Below are 7,775 nucleotides of genomic sequence, written 5' to 3'. Positions count from 1 at the left end.
TTCTTCTTCTTCTTCTTCTTCTTCTTCTTCTTCTTCTTCTTCTTCTTCTTCTTCTTCTTCTTCTTCTTCTTCTTCTTCTTTTTTTTCTTTTGTATTTTTTAGGGAAGAGTCTACAGAGTGTTCAGAGTCTCACTATTAGCTCAGACTTGTAGTGATTCTCCTGTTTATAGCCTCCCAAAAGCTGGGATTACAGGCATGCTCCAACATGCCCAGTCTCAATTACCATCTCAGCATGCCCCTGAGGTGGGGCCGGCAGAGCAGGCCCAAAGATTGAACCCCAGGCCCCTGCATCTGCTTGCAGACACTTTAATCTGCTGAGTTATTTGACCAGCCCTGTGCACCTCAGAGTTTTAAGTGACTTTCAATCCTGTTTCTCATATATCCAGCAAATGAGTATAAAAAGTTAGATACCTTATAATCCTTGAATAATTGGATAAATTTAATTACTGCAACTGGCCAGCTGAGGAGGTGGCTAACTGGCTCATCATCGCTTTTTATGTGACTGACTGGATTGCTGGATTGGTAAATGGATGGAAGGTTGCTCAATGCAAGGCAGGAGATCTGCAGCAACTGTTTCTAAGGACTTGATTTCCTCTTTCATGTTGGAGGCAGTACAAATTGACTTTCACTTGTTTGCTTCCCTAACATGGAATGCTACTTGTGCATGGTCTCGAGTTCTCTCTGATCCCTTTTTCAGAGTTCCAACACTGCACAGGTTTCAAAGGGGGTCCCTGTGATGAAAGAGAATTTGAACCTTAGCTGGAAAATAAGAAAAAATATTCCAAACTCCTTTTTCAAAAAAAAAAAAAGCACCTACTGTTCCCCACCCAACTGTCGAATAATGAAAATGTCACCGAGACAACACAAAAGTCGATCGAAACTCCAACTCTAAAGCTCATTTTTCACTGTTTTGAGCTGGTTCATTTTTCACATTACCTTAGGCTTTTGACAAGTCATATAAAAGAAAGAGTGAGAGAACAGCTATGGTGTCAAAGTCTACCTCTCTCTCTCTCTCTAGAGCACACCATGTCCAGCAGCAAGTGAGAAATTACCTTATGCCTACTTTGAAGAACTAAGGCTAAGTCTTTCTAAGAAAGATTTGCCACGAACAAATATAATCTTCACATGGGTAGTGTTCTACTCAACTCATTTGTGTAAAAAGTTATATAAACCATTTGTCAAATCACTCAGTAAACTATATTCAGCATTCCATTGGTACAAATATTTAGACAGTGTAATCATACAAATTCATTCACCAGGTAAGGGTAAAATTTTAATGTATGAAAGATCTAAGTCTATACTGGTGGTTCTTCTACTCTACGAACTTTGTGAATTCTAAATGCTAGATTTTAAATATTGCATGCAGTACTAAACACTAACATAGATCCCCTGTCCTATTTCCAGACAACTTCATAAACATCTCTGGTTGTTTATTGACAGCTTCACTCTCTTTGATAACACAGAAAGCACAAACCACCTCACAACTTCATACACTGCCTGCTTACCCACTGAAAGGAAGAACACATTGCAATCAATGAAACTTCTAAATTCTGGTTTAATTGAGCCTTTAGTTTGGAACAGTGTGAGCATCTACTTTTAGCATTAAGGTATTTTGAGCCTGTAGGACTTCATAGCCATGGAATATATGAGCTGGATTATTACCAGCAATAAATCGAAGAAAGGATAGCTACAGCGAGATCTATTTATGTCTATTGATTTCTAAATTTATGCATATAATCTAAATTTCATGATACTCAATCCAGCATTGTATTATCCTAAGCTAGAAGATTCTAGGTCCTTTCTTAACATTCTGCCATTCTATGATTCTGTCTTCTTGTGTGATAAGGTACCTGACAAGACCATTGATTCTTAGAGATGTCATTGCATCATCCTTTTCCTGAAAATGAAGCTCATGTCCCAAGAAGTAAGCAATGATGTGCAAGATACTAGGAAAATATGAGATCTACATTTCAGGAAAGAGAAGGATGGACTAAGAGAGGCAAATTTCAGCTCAGATGTTATACAAGTTAAGATAAATTACTGTTTTCTGTCTGACAGTTGTTCATTGCCATCAACTTATTGGTGTGTGGCTTCCTTCTTACATTAGTCAATATTATCATTTTGAGGCCAAAGGTTGGTTGTTATTACTAACAAGTAGAGAGTGTAGAGACAGAAACTAACTTTGTACATGAAAACCTGCCCTACTAACACACACATAATTTTAGTGACTCCTTAGACTTCAAACCTGTTGAGAAATCTCAGGAGAGCTGGAGAAGAAAGCCAAATATCACCTTGTCTACTGTTGTTTCATAGAAAATTTAATAGACAAATATTAAATTGAGTGACAAATATCATCAAGTTCTGGGGTCATCTCAAGAGATCTCGTATAAACCTTCCAGAGTGATCTCTGATAACAATTCTAGCTTCTCTTAATTCTTTGACCACCTTCAAAACAATCAGATCCTTATTTCTACATCATTAGGAGGGTTTCCAGGCTCATTGTTTTTCAACGTTCATTTCTGTTTGGACTTAGATTGTGCTAGCACGGAGCTTGATGTGTTAGCACGTGAACAATTTGTCATGCACAGCTGTGTCGAAACTTGCTTGGTTTTGTTTCCTCTTAAGTCACTGGTCACAGTTAACTCTCCACGAGGAATTAGACTAAATTGGAGGTTGCATAAAGCCAGGAGTAGCCCTTTGAAAATATGAGCAATTTTGTGCTTTTAGTAGTTCCTCAACTTAATTCTATCATATTCACTTACTTCATGTGATTATGAAAGGTTAGTCACAGCCAAATAATACATCAGTGGATTAATTAGTAAAAATTTTAGTTTAGTGACATTTGGGTTATATTCATTATTACTTATTCTCTCAGTCTCCGGTAGGAAAAAAAGCGTATTTCTTAAATGACTGAAAGTTGATATATGAGATGGTGGATTTTTCTTCCAGGACCATAAAAGCTTCCTCAGGGAATCCACAATGGCACGTATCACAGGTGCCCCTCACTGCTGTCTCCATCTTCTAGAATACTCAGGGAACTCCACCGTTTCTTCATTTGTAGCGACCAAGGGGTTATGCTGCATGCTTTTCCTGCTAGAATGGCTTCCATCCCCTCATATCACTTCTCTTCCATCCCTTCTAAAGTCTTTTGAGTCACCTGTCAAAAAGTTCCAATGACATTAGGATGTGGGTGATTGTCTACTCCCAACTCAAAGATCCGCCAAGCCACAGGTATATTTCATAGAATGAGGGTGAGGTGGTGTGCAAGCTACAGGCACTATGCTAGTATGCCCAAGATTTTGAATTCTTATAACTCTCATCTTTCACGTTCTCATGGTTATACTGTGCACTGAGACACCCAAGATGTTACTATCTGCTGCTTTTCAGTCAGGTCAGGATGAAGTTATCATTATAGTCAATCTACATGGCATCCTAGAGATTGATGAAATATTTAAGGTATTGCCAGACTAAATCGTGATACATAGCTAAAAAGATGGCAAAATCCTTATATATTATAGCAAAGATGAACTATCACTACTGACAAATAATTTCCTAATAATCCTATTTTAAGTTTATTGAGATAAAATAAAAATACATATTTAGCAGATCAATAACTGAATCATGATGTCTATGGCTCCTCTGAATTTTGCAAGTGAGGGGGATGTACCTTGGATAGTAACTTCATCCATCATCCTCCAGTAAATGTGGGAACTCTTGGGATGCTTTACTTAGGATTCCTGTCAAGAAAGCGACCACAGAATTTCATAACAAGATGACAGGCGATAAACAATGGTTGTTGTATTGGATATTATTATTTTCAAAGTAGTTATTCAGATTATCAGATATTAATCAAACAACGTAAACACTGTTCCTTTCAATGAAGTAATATAAATTATTAGGTTTTGTCTTTTATGATCTTTAAATTAAGAAAGAAATTTACATAAAATACATAAGGTTTATGCAATGAAAAAATAAAGAGGAGATCACAAGGCATAAAGCATGGCTAGCAGACAGCTTACCCTGGGTAGCTATTTTCACTCATGGGTAGGGTGACTCCAAGAAAGGGTTTGTAAAAGAGATGGGTGGTAAAACAGCCACACTATTTTCTCCCAAATGGGAATCATTGAAGGGCAGTATTTGTAGTGAAATTCCTAGTTAGATTGGTAAAAGATTTCTTGATCATTGCATCACTGTGTCATAGATAACCTTGGCTAATCCTGCTTTCTCTTTCTTTTCACAGATAAGAGACCGTATAAATCCCATTTCTCCCTTCTAAATTCACCCAGTGTCTGCTACTAAGTCAACTGATCAGAAATAGCAAGTTCTGCATTATTTCCTGTCTCTTTTCATAAACTACTTATCCTTCCACAGAAGCTGCGAAGGTAAAAGAGAGAGAGAGAGAGAGAGAGAGAGAGAGAGAGAGAGAGAGAGAGAGAGAGAGTGTGTGTGTGTGTGTGTGTTTATGAAAAGATGAAAAGCATCTCTTTTCCAAGGCTGGCTTAAATACTGATATTTGTATTGGAAAGCATAGGTATAGTATCATCTACAAGCACAAAAAGAAAGGAAGAGATAACACTGATCCACCCTGGGAAATAGAAATGGCCTTTGCCCACTTTGGCTACTCATTCCAGAAGTAAAGCATCAAATTGGTCAACCTAAGTATGCTCTTGGAACCAGCTACTAGAGTTCCTGCAGGACAACTGAGAGAAGCTTTGAAGCAAGCACCCAGAGGGCCACAGTGCAGAAATGTCAAATTTCTGAGATTTCAAAGGGGATTATAAGAATGGTGCGCACATGTGTGTGTGAGGAGCATCCAGTACTCCCCAAGAACTTCGGTACTGCTTCCGTAACACCATCTTTACATCCAGGTAAGCCTGTGTTTATTAATGTTTTCTTCCTGATCTTACTCTCCATGGGAAGGTACCCATTTTACATCACAATTTCTCAATAAACTGGTCTAAGGAAAGATGATCTATTAGTGAAAAGGTCAAGGATGACCATAACTAAAGTTTTATCATCAGACTAGGGATCCGATTTTGTGATATGAATCAGGACAACATTTAAAATGTTTGACAACTAGAGGACAGATAAATGTAAATAAGTTTCTCAGTTCCTTTCTATATATGAATGTTTTATTGTGGAGATTAAAAATACAACAAGAAATGATAGAATGAGACTGGAATGAGATACTAAAGGCTAGTCAGCCCCAATGCATAAATTTATAATGAGGTGACTCAACTTTATTTTGGAAAATTAATTTGACTTAGCTAATGCAAACTAATTTCTACAGATGGTAAAACAGGCATCTAAAACTGCTGACTTCTAAGGAAAGGCTCTTTAAATTTATTTTCCTGCCTTCACAGAGCTCGTACATGAAATATATTTTAACATTTGAACATAGACATATTTTTAAATAATGTGCATATATTTTCCTAATATTCAGGAAAGTAAAATAGCATTTAAAAGCATGGCTAACTTTCAAAAGGGTGTAAGTCTAGTTGACATTTGGATTCTGGCATTTGATCCATAAAGACTTTGGAGAAGTCATTTAATCTTCTTAAACGCAAATTTTCTCATTTATAAAAGGAAAATGCAAGTTATTCCATGAATTTGTTACTGAGAATACAGGAAATAATTCACCCTGAGGTATAATAATCACATAAATGATCACTTAATAAACTGTATTTCCCATGACACCATTTTCATTGCCAATACCATTCATAAAACAATAAACAGTGCAAGCAAGAGCATAACAAGTGGCTTGTTGGAAGGGACAAAGGATAAACCAATCTCTCCTGCTTCCTTTAACAAGAATGCATAAGAACTTTAAGATGTCTTGATTTATCTTTGTAGCCACAAGATAAAGGGTGAACATACTGACCATATTTTTTTTGTACTTTTCCCTTTCTCTTTAGCAGGCTCTCATCAGGTCTTACCCCTCCCCTTTGCAAACAAGTGACCGTTTGCCAAGTTCACCAGTGACATCCACGTTTATAAAGGCTGTAGTTTTTTTTTTTTTTTTTTTTTTTTTTTTTGCAGAACCAGGGATTGAACTCAGACCCTTGCGCTTGCCAGTGAAGCACTTATTCCACTGAGCCATCTCTCCAGCCCCTCCTGTAGTTATTTTTCTCCTTATGCCTTATTTATCTTTTAAAAAACTCTCTTCACAGCTGGACCCCTCTTATCTCCTTCTCTTTTTTTTTTTCTTTTTTGGTGGTACCAGGGATTGAACGTAGGACCTTGTGTTTGCCAGGCAAGCACTTATTCTACTGAGCTATCTCCCCAGCCCTGGACTCCTCTTATCATTCTGGGTGCTTCTGGTTCTTTTTCTTCACCAATTCCTAGTTCCAAACAGTGTCCCTCAGAATGAGGTGTAGTCTAAGAAAAATAGGATTAATACGGACTATGTCATTTGGAATAAAATATACTTATTGAATCAATTATCTTTTTTTCCCCCTGCAGTACCAGGGATTGAAGTCAGAACCTTGCGCTTGTCAGGCAAGTGCTTATTCTACTGAGCTATCTCCCTGGCTTTATTACCTCTTGATTTAACAGACTTACTAATCATTTACTACATTCCAGGGCCGGACAGATAACTCAGTGATTTAAAGTGCGTGCTTAGGCAAGCTTAGGCAAGTTCACAAGGACTATGGTTGATCCCAGCAACACATGTCATGCCAGCCCCACCCCCAGTGCAGGCTGAGCCAGACCATCCCAAAAAAGAATCATTTACTGCACTCTAAACATCCTGTCAGCTACCCAGCAGTGCGTCCCTAATCTCTTATTTTCTCATTCTACATTTCAGGAGCTATAATTTCTTTTAATAGCTGCAGTTTTTAAATCTACACTTTCAATCCAACCATGCCTTCTGTTGTTCATCCAAAAGAGGTGAAAATACAAATGTGTGTCCTTACACAAGACAGACCCTGGAAGTTTGCAGCAGCTTTCCTCATAATTGTAAGAACTTTGAAGCAACCAATGCATCGTACCATAGGTGAATCAAGCTATAAACTGTGCTACTTCCACAGAGCAAAATATCGTTCAGTACTAAAAGGGAATAAACTATCAAACTATGAAAAAGGAGACAGGGAGGAAACTAAAACATGTAATACTAAATGAAAAGAGACAATCTTAAAAAGAGTGTATGTTCTACTTATACGATTCCAGCGATCTGACATTCTGAATAAGGCAAAACTCTAGAGAATGTAAAAAAATTAAACTTGCCTAGAAGTATGGAGGTGGATAAATGAAAAGACATAAAATAGCGTCATCTACTATGACACTATAATAGTAGATCCAATGTGATACTGCATTCATGTGTGAGAAAGTGAAGGAGTAAATAAGATCCAAAATGTTCAAAGCTACTGTGAAAGGGAAAGAAACTGCTCAAAAAGAAAGAATGACTGGGGTGGGGGAAAGGAAAAGGAAGGAAGAGAAACACTGCAGGGTCTCACTACACAGATCAGACTCCTAGTGATCCTCCTGTTTTCAGCAACCCAAGTGCTGGGTTTACAGGCACACGCCATCACGCGCAGTCTCAGTCACCTTCTCAGCGCACCACAGGAGCGGGTCCCACAGAGCGGGGATTTTTATCTTTATTTTTATACTTTTTTTTTTTTTGATGGAACCAAGGATTGAACTCAGACCATTGCACTTGCCAGGGAAGCGCTTATTCCACTAAGCCCTCTCCCTGGCCCAAGGATTTAAACAAATTTTTATTTATTTATTTATTTATTTATTTTTATTTCATGCAGGGTCTTCAGGGTTTCATTACA

The sequence above is a fragment of the Octodon degus genome, unplaced genomic scaffold, assembly GCF_000260255.1.
Source record: "Octodon degus isolate 3935 unplaced genomic scaffold, OctDeg1.0 scaffold00018, whole genome shotgun sequence".
Taxonomy (NCBI): domain Eukaryota; kingdom Metazoa; phylum Chordata; class Mammalia; order Rodentia; family Octodontidae; genus Octodon; species Octodon degus.
The sequence above is the reverse complement of the archived record's forward strand: the minus strand, read 5'-3'. Positions refer to the sequence as shown.